At 49.1% G+C, this 15,605-nt stretch overlaps 1 protein-coding gene across 6 annotated transcripts in view; it reads right to left on the reverse strand.

The window, feature by feature from the left end:
• Positions 1-15,605, reverse strand: part of LOC144888217 (uncharacterized) — a 166,624-nt gene that overhangs the window by 119,986 nt on the left and 31,033 nt on the right. For 4 of the 6 annotated variants that reach the window (XR_013621937.1, XR_013621939.1, XR_013621938.1 and 1 more), the window contains exon 1: positions 2,784-2,888. The exons of 1 other annotated variant lie outside the window; for it this stretch is intronic. The gene's annotated coding sequence lies outside the window, so the exon portion shown is untranslated. Of the gene's footprint in view, positions 1-2,783; positions 2,889-15,605 lie in introns of those variants that run through there. One more of the 6 variants, XM_078770596.1, reaches the window with a different exon arrangement.

The following is a 15,605-nucleotide window of genomic DNA, read 5'->3' on the forward strand; positions in this document are numbered from 1 at the left end:
CGAACGGCTTGCGAGTACAGTGACAATCCCCCCGGGGTTTTAATTAGTTTTAAAACATAGTTTAACGCCAACATAGCGCCAACATAGTTTGCAAACGTGAAATAAATGAATACGCTCTCAAATGTGCCATCCGAGGCAGAGTGTGTCCGCCACGTTCGGCACACGCGATAGTTCGCTGCTCTCTGATTGGTTGAATCGTTTTTTGGACATAGCTCGGTAAGTAATTGTCCGTTTAATATGAAACCTTGAAAAGGCACATCCTCGGGTCCCCAGCAATATACCTGGCAAGTTAAAAGTATATCGGACCCGTGGTTGTCGAGAAACAGCGGTCACAGACAAACAAACAAACGTACAAACGTACAAACGTACAAACGTACAAACAAACACACAGAGATTACTGGAATTATAGATATATATATATATATATATATATATATATATATATATATATATATATATATATATATATATATATATATGTTTATACAATGCAATACAATATATTATATGTGTTATATATTATATATTATATATATTATATTATATATTATATATATTATATTATATATTATATATATATTATATATTATATATTATATAATATATATATTATATATTATATATTATATATATTATATATTATATATTACATTATATTATATATATTATATATTATAATATATTATATTATATATATATATTATATATTAATTATTAATTATATTAATATATTAATTATTATTATATATATTATATACAATATATTATATATTACAATACAATACACATATATGCACGCAATGTTTATACAATACATATCTATATATGTTTATACAATACACATATATAATGTTATATATATAATGTTATATATATAACATATAGATAATGTTATATATATATATATAATGTTATATATATGTTATATATATGTTATATATAATGTTATATGTTATAACATTAATGTTATATATATATACATATAATGTTATATATATATTGTGTTATATATATATAACACATATTATGACATTATATGTGTATATGTGTACACACATATACACATTGTGTATACGTGTACACATTGTGTATATGTGTGTGCACATTTGTATGTGTGTGTGTGTGTGTGTGTGTGTGTGTGTGTGTGTGTGTGTGTGTGTGTGTGTGTATGTGTGTGGGTGTATATGTGTATGTATGTGTATATATATGTGTGTGGGTGTATATGTGTGTGTATGTGTATATGTGTGTGTGGGTGTGCACGCACATGCATTCACATGTTATCAGAAGTAAATACATTGTGTAGATGACATCATTTGTGCATCTGATAAATTGCCAGTAACCATTTTGTGAAAATGAATGTGCAGGTGCAGCATCTAACTCAATATGTCGAAATGTCACACACGTCCATGCCCGCGGGATTCCCACGGGTGACCCCACTAGTATATACATACATCAAGTGAATCTGTTCGTACGGCAGATCGGTGAAATATTTGGGAGAATTGTGACTTTGATGATACAAGCACGAGAATTGGCACACAGTTAGAGTACGCCCTGAGGAAGATATTTGGCTGTAGGACCATCGCAGATTTGTCGTGTGACAACAATGGCAACCATTTTTCAAAATGGCCTCCATTGCTTATTTTACATATATTTGGTACATTACTGTGTCTAAACAGTTTTTGTGGTCATAGAAGCTTGACATTTGGCACATAATTAAAGACCCCAACTATAGGGTTATCATATATTTGTCCTGTGACAACAATGTTTTTTAAAATGGCCGCAATTTATATGGTATATTATGGTATATGGTATATGGTATATTATTTTGTACCAACTGCTGTTTGAATCATGTAAGCATGGTATTTGGTACACAGTTCCATATTCTGACTATTGGAGTCATCACAGGTGTGTCCAATAAAAATGGTGCCCAATTTTTAGTACGGCAGATAGGTGAAATATTTGGGAGAAATGTGCCTTTGATGATACAAGCACACGAGTTGGCACACAGATAGAGTGTGTCCTAAGGAAGATATTTTGGCTATAGGGCCATCGCAGATTTGTCCTGTGACAATAATGGCGGCCATTTTTCAAAAAAGGACAAATCTGCGATGGCCCTATCGCCAAATATCTTTCTTAGGATATACTCTGACTGTGTGACAAATGCCATGCTTGTATCATCAAAGGCACAATTACTGCACCTGCACCATGGTCGCCATACTATGTTGAAAATTGATGATTTATGTCACCAAGACCTAAGACCTATTCCCCTAAAAAAAAAAAAAAAAATTCCAGTTTCGCGCGCTGCTGATGCAGTGCCCCCTGTTTCCGGGATGCCGGTACTCATTTTTCCGACTTTAAAAGGACGACGCGCTGAGTCAAACCACCTGGTGTTATTTTAACAGCGTGACCCTAACATCTTAAACTAAAGCAGCCACATTAAACATGAAGCCAACACCATGATTAGTTTCACAAGTAACGAAGTAGAACGTCACTCGGTATCGCACAAACATCCACCAGGATAAACATGTAACGTTTTGTATCCACTGATAGACTGGATCTGGATTCGGACCTGAACCTAAATCGAATCAGCTTCTTCTTCTTCTCAACCCCCCATCTCATCCCCAAAGCTTCGCCATAATCCATCCACATCTCTTTGTCATATCGTGCTATGTATAATCATAATGTTCGCCCTATCTCCATTAATATGAAGAATCACTTCAAATGATCGTTTTACAGAATATCTTTCTCAGTATTAATAATAAAATGAGAAAATCCGAACAAACCTTTTCCTCAGAAGATCCGACCCGATCACTGTTTCAGCCGCTTGTGGAAAAGGTCACGGAGCCGATGTCAATTCATGCGTCATGTCCCACGTCCAGCCCGGAAGTGCCGCCGGAAGTACAACCCACCGTATTACCATGCATGCCATAATCACCCACTAGGCGGTGTATGTGTAATGTAACAAGTTAACATCCGTAACAACGTCCGTGACGTGTATACTTCCATTGTACATTGTACATTTGTATAATACATTGTACATTTGCATTATAACACAAGTTTCATGGACTCCAATAATCTAGTGATTCCCTGTGAAATGATCAATGTAAAATCATATCCAACATTATGTGACGTCACACTCAATTTGACGGAGAAATGATGAGATAATTAATTGATATTTCCCCCTTTTATAATTAACATAATTAATTGATAGTCCCCGTTTAAAAAAAATAATTTATTGATATAAAATAAATGTGTTGTGGCGGACACGATAACTCGCTGGTGCAGTGACATAATTCCGAGCACCAGTGGGTGTCGGCCGCGCCCCAGGTGAGGCGTGGCCTCCAGATATACACGCGAGCTCGCAGCCCCGAGCACGGCAGTGCTGACGAGTGAGCAACTAATAAAGAGCTCGACTTAAACCAAAGCGTTGTGGCCTACCTTTGTTTAACGTGTGTGCCCAGCACCACACTGGTGACCCCCCACTTGTTCAGCCGTTGCTGTTCCCCGAACGCGCCATGGCCATCAATGCTGTCGCGATCAAGATCCCGGAGTTCTGGGAAGCGCAGGCCAACACCTGGTTTCTACAGGCCAAGGCCCAATTCCAGCTCCAGGGCGTCACGGCGGATGACACGAGGTACTTTTACGTGGTCACTGCCCTTGGATCCGGCACGGCCGCCCGAGTCGTGTCCTTCCTACGGCACCGCCGGACGAAAGCAAGTACCCGGTGCTCAAGCGCCTTCTCCTCGACACGTTTGGCCTCACAGAGGCCGACCGCGCTGATGGTCTTTTGGACCTTCCCGTCCTCGGCGACACATGACCATCCGCCCGCATGGATTACATGCTGTCCCTGCTCGGCGATGGCCACGCGGATTTCCTCTTCCGTGCTCTCTTCCTCCACCAGCTACCTGTATAGGTGCGGCTCGCGCTGGCCGGTTCGACCATTACGGAACTGCGCGCCCTGGCCAGAGAGGCGGACAAGTTATTCGCAGCCCACGATGCATGGCCGGCATATAGCACGGCCATCGTGGATCCCGGCGCCACGCACGGCGCGAGTGGTTCGGATCACCACGTAGCATGGCGTTCGGATCCTCCCGAATACGGCGTAGGTTTGGCGGATCCGTGCGTGGCCGCCGCCACGCCCCGCCAACTACCGTCGTCATGACCGGCGCGACAACCACCACCGGGCCAGACCTGGTGCCAGTTCCATACCAGGTTCGGCCACAAGGCCAGGTCCTGCTGCCCGCCTTGTACTTTTAGCCGGTCGGGAAATGGCCAGGCCGGCGCTCGCTTCCTGCCATGAGCGTCGGCCATACTGGCAGCCTTCTGTTCATAACAGACACCTCATCGGGTCATCGGTTCCTGTGCGACATGGGAGCGCAGGTGAGCGTCCTCCCTGCCTCCGCGTCCGACAAGCAAGCTGAGGGCCGGGGCCCCGTTTTGCTTGCCGCCAACGGCACGCCCATCCGCACATTCGGAAAGCATTGTCTCTCGCTGCGGTTCGGGGGGGGCAGCGCTTTCAGTGGTCGTTCGTTACCGCTAGTGTCCCCATGGGCATACTCGGAGCGGACTTCCTCTGTGCGCATGGGCTGCTGGTGGACATGAGGCAAAGACGCCTTGTCCAAGCTGAAACCTTCAGCTCACTTGCTTGCGCGCTGAGCAGTTCATTGAGCAGCTCCCTGGGCGGCTCACCGAGCGGCTCACCAAGCGGCTTGCTGAGCAGTTCGGTCCCGGCGAGGTTGGTCTGCACGCTTCCGGCAGCGGACAAGTTCACCCGCCTCCTCGCCAGTTTCCCGGCCCTCACGCAGCCCACTTTCTCGGCGGTGGCCGTGAAGCACGGGGTGGAGCATCACATCCCCACCGTCGGGCCAACGGTCTACGCCCGGGCGCGCCGCCTCGACCCAGCGAAGCTCGCCGTGGCGCAGGGGGAGTTCGCCACGCTGGAGCGACTGGGCATCGTCCGGCACTCCAACAGCGCATGGGCATCGCCGCTGCACATTGTGCCCAAGCCCGGCGGCGGGTGGTGGCCGTGCGGAGACTACCGCCGCCTCAATGATGCTACCACCCCCGACCGCTACCCGGTCCCTCACATCCAGGACTTTTCCACCCGGTTGGCGAAAATGTCCCTCTTCTCCAAGGTGGACCTCATCCGCGGATACCACCAGGTCCCCGTCAGGCCGGAGGACATACCGAAGACGGCCGTGATCACACCATTCGGCCTCTTCAAGTTTCTGCGGATGCCCTTCGGGTTGAAGAATGCGGCCCAGGCGCTCCAGCGGCTTATGGACAGCATCTTGCGCGACTTGGACTTCGTGTATGTCTACCTGGATGACATCCTCGTCGCAAGCGCGTCCCGTGAGGAGCACCTCTGCCATCTCCGCACGCTCTTCGAATGCCTGGGCCGACATGGCCTGATAATCAACCCCGCCAAGTGCCGGTTCGGCGTCACCGAAATAGACTTTTTGGGGCACCGCGTCACCAGGCATGGGGCCATCCCCTTACCAGCCAAGGTGGAGGCGGTCAGGGGTTTTCCACACCCCCGCACGGTCAAGGGGCTCCAGGAGCTCCTGGGCAGGGTGAACTTTTAGCATCGTTTCCTGCCCCACATCGCCCAGCGCCTGCGCCCCCTACACAAGGCCCTCCGGGGGAAGCCGGGCAAAGGCGACGTTGCCTGGACTGAGCCAATGGACGCGGCGTTCGTGGGCGCGAAGCTCGCCTTGGCTAACGCCACCATGCTCGCACACCCGGCGCCCGATGCACCGATCGCCCTCACCACCGACGCATCGGACTACGCGGTGGGCACGGTGCACGAGCAGTGGGTGAAGGAAGCTTGGCAGCCACTGGCGTTTTTTTAGCCAGCAGCTCCGCCCGCACGAACGGCGGTACAGTACCTTCGACCGTGAGCTGCTCGGGCTCCACCTGGCGGTCCGGCACTTCCGCCATCTGCTCGAGGGCCGCCTGTTCGTGGCCTTCGTCGACCACAAGCCCCTGGTTTTCGCAATGGCCAAGGTCGCCGAGCCGTGGTCGGCCCGGCAGCAGCGTCACCTCTCGGCCGTGTCCGAGTACATGACGGACATCCGGCACGTCGCGGGGAAGGACAACCCAGTGGTGGATTGCCTTTCCCAGTCCGTCGCCCACGCGGTCCACCTCGGGATCGACTATGCCCGGATGGCGGCGGACCAGTCCGCCGACCCCGCCATCCAGACTTTTCGGACCACCGTCATGGGCCTCCACGTCACCGAGCTGCCATTCGACGGTGTGGGCGCTCTTGTGCGACGTCTCCCTCGGCCGGCCTCGCCCCATCGTGCCTGTTGGCTGGCAGCGCTGGGTTTTTGACGCCATCCACGGCCTGTCCCACCCGGGCACGAAGGCCTCCCAAAAGCTGGTCGCCGACAAGTTCGTCTGGCATGGCCTCCGGAAGGCCATCCGCGATTGGGCCAGGACGTGCCTCGCGTGCCAGCGCGCGAAGGTTCACCGCCACACCCAGGCCCCGCTGGCCCCGTTTACGGTGCCCGAACGTCGGTTCGACCACGTTCAAGTGGACTTGGTGGGACCTCTGCCCCCCTCGCTGAGTTTCATCCATGTCCTCACCATGGTGGACCGCACCACTCGGTGGCCGGAGGCCGTGCCTTTGGCAGCAATGACGGTGGCGAACGTCGCGCAGGCGTTCATCGCCACTTGGGTTGCCCGGTTCGGCGCCCCCTCGGACATCTCGTCCGACCGCGGCACCCAGTTCACCTCGGAGCTCTGGGGGGCGGTAGCGTGGGGGCATGGCGTCCAGCTGCACCGCACCACGGCCTACCACCCCCAGGCCAACGGCCTGTGTGAGCGCTTCCATCGCGCCATGAAGGCCGCGCTCCAGGCCACCCTCCGCGATGGCGTCTGGGTCGACAGGCTCCCCTGGGTCCTGCTGGGCCTCAGCACGGCGCCCAAGATGACCTGCGCGCATCCGCGGCGGAGTTGGTCTTCGGACAACCGCTGCGGGTGCCGGGCGAGTTCCTCCCCGACTCCACTGCACCATGGTCCGTGGCGCAGCAGCGCTCCGCCATGCAGGAGACCGCCCGGAGGTTCGCCCCGGTGCCGACGGCGCACCACGGTTGCCCGCCAACGCACGTCGCCCCGGAGCTTCACACGGCGGAGTACGTGTTCGTCCGCCACGATGCCCACCGGACACCGCTGCGGCCCCCATATGACGGGCCCTTCCGCGTGCTGGAGACCGGGGCGAAGAATTTCACCCTGGACATCGGCGGTACTCCTGACCGCGTCTCCGTGGACCGCCTCAAGCCGGCCCACCTCGACTTGGACCACCCCCCGCCAGCGGCTCTGCCCCCACGTCGGGGCCGCCCCCTGGCGGGTGGACCCCCGGTACCGCCCAAACCCCACCGTAACGCCACCCCCCTGCCCTGCACCCATCCCTGATGCCGCCAGAGGCATCCCAGATGGCATCCCGGCATCCCAGACGCCGCCAGCCACCAGAGGGCGATTCGGCCGGGTCATCCGTTTGCCCCGCAAACTGACCCTTCAGGTGCGCGGGAATTCTGGGGGGGCGCGTGTGGCGGCCACGATGACTCGCTGGCGCAGTGACATAATTCCGAGCACCAGTGGGTGTCGGCCACGCCCCAGGTGAGGCGTGGCCTCCAGATATACACGCGGGCTCGCAGCCCCGAGCACGGCAGGGCAGTGCTGACGAGTGAGCAACTAATAAAGAGCTCGACTTAAACCAAAGTGTTGTGGCCTACCTTTGTTTAACGTGTGTGCCCAGCACCACAGTATCACTCCCCACCACGACCACGTGTACTTACATTCGTGTTATGTTAAAAAGGATTCCTAAAACTTGTCTTACTTTTTACCAGGTAAGAAACACGTTTTTAGCTCACCTGGACCTTAGTCCGGTAAACTTATCGATCAAGCAGTGTTCATCCATAGGTAAGTGAGTGAAGGTATGTAAGTGAGTGAGTGTGAGTGTGTGTGTGTGAGTGAGAGTCAGTCAGTGTGAATTGAGTGAGTCAGTGAGTGAGTGGGTGTAAGTGAGACAGTCAGAGTGAGTCAGTCAGACATTGAGGGAGTCAGTCAGTCAATCAGTGAGTGGGTGTGAGTGAGTCAGTCCATCATTGAGGGAGTCAGTCAGTCAGTCAGTGAGTGAGTGTGAGTCAGTGAGTGAGCGAGTCAGTGAGGCAGACAGTGAATGCATTGTGTGAGTCAGTCATTGAGTTGAGTGAGTCAGTGTGAGCCAATGAGTATGTATGTGAGTGAGTAAGTGGGTGTAAGTCAGACAGTCAGAGAGTATGTGATTAAGTCAGTCAATGAGTATGAGTCGTTGTGTGAGTGAGTGTGTCACTTAGTCAGTGAGTGAGTGAGTGAGTGATTCACAGTGTGTGAGTGAGTGTATATGTGAGTGTCAGTCAGGCAGAGGTGGATTAACATTTTTTGGGGTCCTGGGCACAAACCACCGATCTTTACGAAACCTCACCAAATCGTAGAGTTGGCCATATTAAGGAAAAACAAACCTATTGATTTTGAGGTCAAAATGTCAGGATAGGCCAAAGGTCAACAATTTTGGCAGATTTATAAAAATCCTCAATTTTCATCCGATTCACTTGAAATTTAAAGAGGATTTGCATATCAGGACAATGAATTCAGCCACCTATTATTTTTGACGTCAACATCGGCTAAAAGGTCAACATAGGCCAAAGGTCAACATCGGCTAAAGGATAACACCCTATTTTAGGGATTTTGCAAGTATCGTTCTGTGCACGACAGGTTTCTTATTTGTCTGTTTTTATGTCAATTGCCCACAAGTTACAATTCTACCCTGATCGTCAGGAAACTTTACCGAGTTGTAGAGGTAGTCACAACTGAGAAGCCTATTGATTTTTTTCGGTCAAAGGTCATCTTGAGGTCAACTTTCTAAAATAGTCAATTTTCATCCGATTGCCATTAAAGTTGAACAGCATTTGCATGTTGAATCACCGAATTGGGGAATTAACTATTTTTTAACGTTAAAAGGTCAAATGTCAACTGTAGGTCAAACTTCTAAAATCATCAATTTGTCTAAAAAATTCGCAATTTTCATCCGATTAACCTGAACATTAAAGAGCAATTGCAAATTGCCTCACTGATTTGTGAGACAAACTATTTAAGGTCAAAAGGTTAAAAGTCAAACTTTTAAAATCATAAAATTTTCATCTGAAAATCAATGAGCGAAGATTATGATTGTCAACTTTAATCTCAATCAAATGGACAATTTGATGTCTCAATGGAAACTTTTTGGGGGTTTGGGGTGGATTATATCAAGTACTGTGCTCTGTACGACGTCTTTCTTGTTTATTTATTTGTTTTTGGATACAAAGACGAGGCTCGTGGAAGAAAAAAAAGTTTCTTGCAGAGTGCCCGCCAAGTGGTTTAAGCACAAAAGCAAGCACTTCAACAAAACCGTTGGTAAGGAACGGCTGGCTTGGCAAGCGATAGCAAGCTGCTTGGTAACTGAACACACAAGCTGGACAGACCGAAGACCCTTTTGTGATTCTCCCGCTTATGTAATGAACAAAGTTAATTTCGGGTGATGTTCAACCCTTTTCACCTTTTGTTACCTCCACAAACGAAGGTGGATCATCAAGGAGGTTTTGTTTTCACCCCTGTTTGTCTGTTTGTTTGTGAAAAGAATATCTCACAAAATTGTTGATAGATTCGGAAGAAATTTGGTGCAGAGGTTGGGTGTGTGACAAGGACCAAAATATTGGATTTTGGTGAAGATCCGGATCTGAAAAGTTTGAAGTGATTTTTTACCATTGAAAGACAAGGCCAAAAACGATAATATAGCATGATATCTCAAATAATTGTGGACAGATTCAGACGAAATTTGGTGGACAAGTTGTGTGTGTGACAAGGAAGAACCGATTCAATTTTGGTGAAGGTCCGAATCCGAATCCGGGTGGGAGAATTTTATAATTTTGTAAACGATTCTTCACTAATGATAGATCGGGCCAAAAATGATATTGTTGCGGTTTTGCGAATAAAGATAACCCCCCTCGTAGGTAGATGCACCACAACATATAGCCTCGCTTTAGTTCAGTTATTTCTTATTAAATGTAAGCTTAGTCTCCTTTCCTGTGTTAGTTTGCGTTGAGCAGGCCAGTGAGTTAGGTGTTCTTTGGGCTGGAATGCCACGTGTTAGGCCTAGAACAAGTCTGGCCACAGACTCCTCTGGAAGGGAGGAGCTGCAGGGAGTGGCCGGTAATCAGCGAGCAGCCAATCGGAGCTCAAGGGGAGTGGCTCACAATGGCAGCGAGAGGAGGGGCTTGGGACATTCGGGTAAGGCTGGAGAGGGGCCATATAAGACCCTGCCCCGAGCCCCCCACGTCAAAGTCGTGTGAGAGTCAGTGTCGGAGTAACAGACAGAGCTTGAGTGTTGGTTCGTGCCCGAGTTCGTGCTTTGAGAGCGTTGTGAGTGCAGTGAGAAAGAGACATTGTCGCAGCACGAGTGATGTCCCCTGCTTGTTATAGCCCTCTTTACCCGAACTCTCCCTGTGCCCTGCGCTCTGCGGCTGTGTTAATCATGCTTGTGGAGACGATCCTTTCCGGAGCCACAGATGGCCGATCTCCCTGCCTGCGCTCCCAGCATACGTGCCGTGAACACCCGAGGGTCACGCCCGGTGAGCTGACCCGGAGTGACCGGCGTCAAGGCGCGTTTGGCGCGCGAACTTGTTCTTCCTCCTTTTCCCCCGTGTGAGTGAGTGGGCCCTTGTCCGGAGATAAGTTAAGACTGGTTAAGCTTGCTCTGTGTCTCTTATCCTTGTATAGTTGTAAATAAACCCTGTTCTTCCTTCAATTTGATCATTCCCGTCATTTCACTATTGTACCAGCATCACATGAATAAAACCGCCCGAATCGGGTTCAATAAAAGTAACGGCACGAGTCACGTGATACGCAAACTGCTCGACGTATTCGATTAGCGTGGCTTGTGCAAGGTCCAGTCCCTGTTCTCGTGGCAGCGTGGATACCGAAGGTACGTGTGGAGTCATCCCGATACCCTTCCGCAAGCTCGCTATGGGGGTGGCGACTCGGCCTCGTGGACTCGAAGACCCGAGCCCGAGGGGGAAAAGAGATTTAGCGCCCCCTCTGTATGTCGACGGGCTTCAAGAGATCCGCAACAATATATTATAGCACAAGATCTCAAAAAGTTGTGGACGAATTATGACAAAACTATGAGTTGCTGAGCGACAAGAACAAGTGATTAGATTTTAGTTCAAGTCGAATCGAGATTCGACCTTTCAGTGTCAGACCTAACAAAACGTACGGTGTTCACCTGGTGCAGGTATGCTCCCTACCGAATGCTGAGTTGTGTTTCCCTTTTCAACTATGCTGCTGTAGTTTTGGGTCACATTGGGACAGATGTTCTGAGTTTTTAAACCGCAACGTTCCGCCATGATCACGGGTTGGTCCATTTACTAATGAGGCGTGTTTTGTGATCGTGTAATATAATATAGTGTGGATTTGCCAAACAATAGCTACAGTCACGTGAAAAAGTAAGTAACCCCCATGTACATTTTGGCTTTTTCAACATATTTCAAAATACAGCTATTTGATCTTCATTTCAACAATATTGATAGATAAAGGTGATATAATATAACAAATATCATGAAACATTTACATTTTGTAGTCCATTGTATAATTTAAATAAACATAAATGCAAATTTCGTATGTGGAAAAAGTAAGTACACCCCTACATTTATCACTACTTCAAATACCTAAAATTAGAATCAGGTGCACCAGCTCAGGTGCAAATGAAAAGAACATCGTTGGAGAGGATCTTGGAGGAACCAATCTTATTTAAACCTCAGATATTTACTGTAGTTTGGTATCTACAAGTGGGGAAGATTCCAAACAACTGCCAACTTGTTCAGGCCAGGCCGCTCCAGCAAGTTCAGCCCGAGAGCAGACCGCAAGATGCTGAAAGAAGTCTCGAAGAACCCCAGAATGTCATCACGGGACCTACAGGCTACAGGTAGCTCTTGCCACTGTTGATTTCAAAGTGCACGAGTCTACCATTAGAAAGAGGCTGCACAAATTTGATCTACATGGGAGGTGTGCCAGGAGGAAACCTTTGCTGTCCAGAAAGAACATCAGGGCAAGACTAAAGTTTGCCTATGAACACCTAGGCAAAGCCCAGCACTTCTGGAACAATGTGCTCTGGACAGATGAGTCAAAGGTAGAGCTATTTGGCTACAGTACCAAAAGACATGTTTGGCGAAAACCAAAGACAGCATTTGACCACAAGAACCTGATACCAACTGTAAAGCATTGTGGTGGAAATATTATGGTTTGGGGCAGCTTTGCTGCATCAGTGCCTGGTCAGCTCACCATCATCGAATCCACTATAAATTCTTCATTGTACCAGAGGGTGTTTTTTTTTTTTTTTTTTGTATACAAGATCGAGGCTCGTGAAAGAGCGAACATTAATCAAACAAAAAGACAAACCGACACACAAAACACAAAAAACAAGGGGAGCGGCAGACAAGATGGGGAGAGAGGGGGAAGGACACAAAAGAGAGGGGGAAGAGGGGGAAGGACACAAACACAACATTTGAGAGCAGGGACATCGGGAGGACTTGGGGGGAGGTGGGAGAGGAATAAAACATATGAACACTGCAAGGACTCTGGGGTGAATTACCGGGGATAGAAAAGATCAAGGTTTTCGATGGGGGAAGATAAGAGATGGTGGTGAACAGCTGTTTTAAAGACCTGGAGGGAGATGTGGGATTGAAGGGAGTGGGGGAGTTTGTTCCAGAGGCGGGAGAAAAGGGGAATGAAAGAGTGAAGGTGAGCAGAGAGCCTAGACTTTGGCAGTTTAACCATAAGAGGGTTGCAGGCAGATCTTGTGCGACCTGAAGGAATATTGGGGGGACAGGGCACAGAGAGAGCTGGGGGAGCAAGGCCGGATAGGAGTCGGTAGAAGACAGAAACACCTTAACCTACCTGTGGTGAGTGAGTGAAAGGCCCTCGGTGTTGACTACATCGCAGGAGATTCCAAAGATTCTGAAAGCTTTGGCCTCAACAGCGTGAAGCCGAGCAAGGTGTGAGGCAGGAGCACCAGCCCAGAGGGGGGAACAGTATTCCATTGAGCTGCAGATGAAAGCCTTGTATGTGGTGAGGAGCTCAGGTGTGCCAAGGAAGGACTTCGCACGACGGAGGATGCCCAGTCGGCGACTGGCTTTGGAGGCCAGCTTGGAAATGTGGTTTTCCCAAGAAAGATCATGGCATATAGTGAGACCCAAAAGCTTGAGCGACAGAACTTCTTGGAGAGGATTGTTGAGAAAGTAGATGGGAGGGTTGTCCAGTCGGTCCTTTCGGAGAGACATTGTAAGAGTGTGAGATTTGTCAGGATTGAAAGACATGTTCCACTTGTTTGACCAGTCTGTGATTTTGTCCAGGTCTGCAGAGAGTGAGGAGGCTGCAGACTGCCAATCTGAGGGATGAGGAATGGAGCGACAGAGAGTAGAGTCGTCAGCAAAGAGATAGAGAGGATTTTCGAGAGAGTCAGAGAGATCATTGATGAAGACCAGATAAAGCACAGGGCCAAGAACACTACCTTGGGGAACTCCAGCCTGAACAGGAAGAGGAGATGAGAGAAACCCATTCAGGGCCACACGTTGACTACGACCAGAGAGGAAGTCCGCCAGCCATGCGTAGAGATTTCCATGGATACCAAAGGAGGAGAGTTTGGTGAGCAGAGCAGGGTGCCAGACCGTATCGAAGGCACGTGAAATGTCAAGGGAGACAGCTCTAATTTCCTGTTTGGCGTTGAGGACCTCCATCCATTGTTGAGAAAGCAGAAGCAGCATGTCCAGAGTAGAGTGACCAGGTCTGAAACCAAATTGATGATGAGAGATCAAGCCATTGGAGAAGAGGAAAGATTTAATATCTGAAGCAATGATGGATTCCATGACTTTGCTGATAATTGGGAGAAGGCTGATTGGTCTGTAGTTGCTGGGATCTGTTTTTGCACCTTTTTTGTGCAAACCGGTGATGTTGGCTGATTTCCAAGCAGATGGCAGATGACCTTGAGCAAAAGAGAGGGTGAAGAGAACAGAAAGAGGGAGTGAAAGAGCAGAAGAACATGATTTTAGGACCCGTGGGCTGATGCCTTCAGGACCAGTTGCAGAATCAGAGTCGAGGGTTGACAGAAACTTTTCCACCTTGTCAGGAGGAAAGGACACAGAGTCCAGGAGCAGCTGGGTACGACTGGGTACGGTGGATACAGAGAGGGATGGGTTTGGGACACAAGATTTAGAGGCAAACACAGAGTTGAGGAATTCAGCTTTTTCACGTGCGGAGTCAGCCGTTAAGCCGTTTGAGGTGAGGGAGGGGATGGAGGGGGAACAAACACCAGAAACAGATTTGACCAGACGCCACCAGGATTTGGAAGAGGGAGACAGATAAGATAGTTCGGTCTTGAGAATGGTGAGATATTGTTTCCTGGCTCTCCTGAGGGTGGACACACACTTGTTTCGGGCTTTGTGAAAGGAAATGAGATTTCCTTCCGTTGGATTTGCTTTCCAGGAGACGAAAGCAAGTTGTTTCAGGGCAACAGCCTCACCACAAGATTCCGTGTACCATGGACGGGAGGAAGGGTATGACAACTGAAGACGAGATGGTATAAATCTGTGCATGAGAGAGAGCAATTTACTTTGAAAGAATCCCAGGATGAGTTGATGTCAGAGGCGGTAGAGATGGGAGACCAGTCCAGATGATTGATGGCTGCTTGAAGACCGTGCCAGTTGGCCTGAGTGAAATGCCAGACTCGTCGACGCTGAGGAGGCTCTCTGAGAATGGTCAGAGAGATGTCCACTTTGACAAGCACATGATCAGATGAGCCGATTGGAGCAGAAGAAGAGCAGCAGACATTTTCAGGGAAGTTTGTCATAACCAAATCCAGAAGAGAAGATGCTTCGTTGACTGAGATCCGGGTCGGGAAATTGACAGATTGTGTCAGTCCCAGTGAGTCACAGAAGTCCTTTGCTGAAGAGCCATGGCTGGTGAGAGAGGTACCCACACCCAGCCAACTGGCATGGTGACAATTGAAATCACCACATATGAGGAAGAGAGAGTTGGGATGGGTCGATAGAAGTTGGTCCATATTATCAGACAGTGAGATGTAGATGGAGTCATCGCTGTTTGGTGGACGGTACAACACACATATGAACAAAAGGTGGGAGTGAAGGGGAAGCCGTAGCCAAAGGTATTCCTGGGGGTGAGGTGGAGAGAGGGCAGTGGAGGGCGAGTGAGGAAGAGAGTTTTTTATAAAGATAGCAACCCCACCTCCAGGACGAGGCTCAGGTCTATCATACCGGAGGAGGGAGTAGCCCGGGAGAGATACTAAGGAATCAGAGACATCATAAAGGAGGAAGGTTTCTGTTAAGCACATCACATCTGGTTTGACAGAAGCAACCTGTATGGAGAGGTCAGTCAAGTTTGAGCGAAGGCCCCGGATGTTTGAGGTCCATACCGTTAATGAAGAGGAAGGGGGAGCATCGGGTCCAGAACAGGGGGGGGGGGGTAGGGTAAGATGTGGAAGAGGAGGAAGAGGTAGGGAGAGCTGTTGAAGGTGT

The sequence above is a fragment of the Myxine glutinosa genome, chromosome 1, assembly GCF_964187855.1.
Source record: "Myxine glutinosa chromosome 1, kmMyxGlut1.1, whole genome shotgun sequence".
NCBI lineage: Eukaryota > Metazoa > Chordata > Myxini > Myxiniformes > Myxinidae > Myxine > Myxine glutinosa.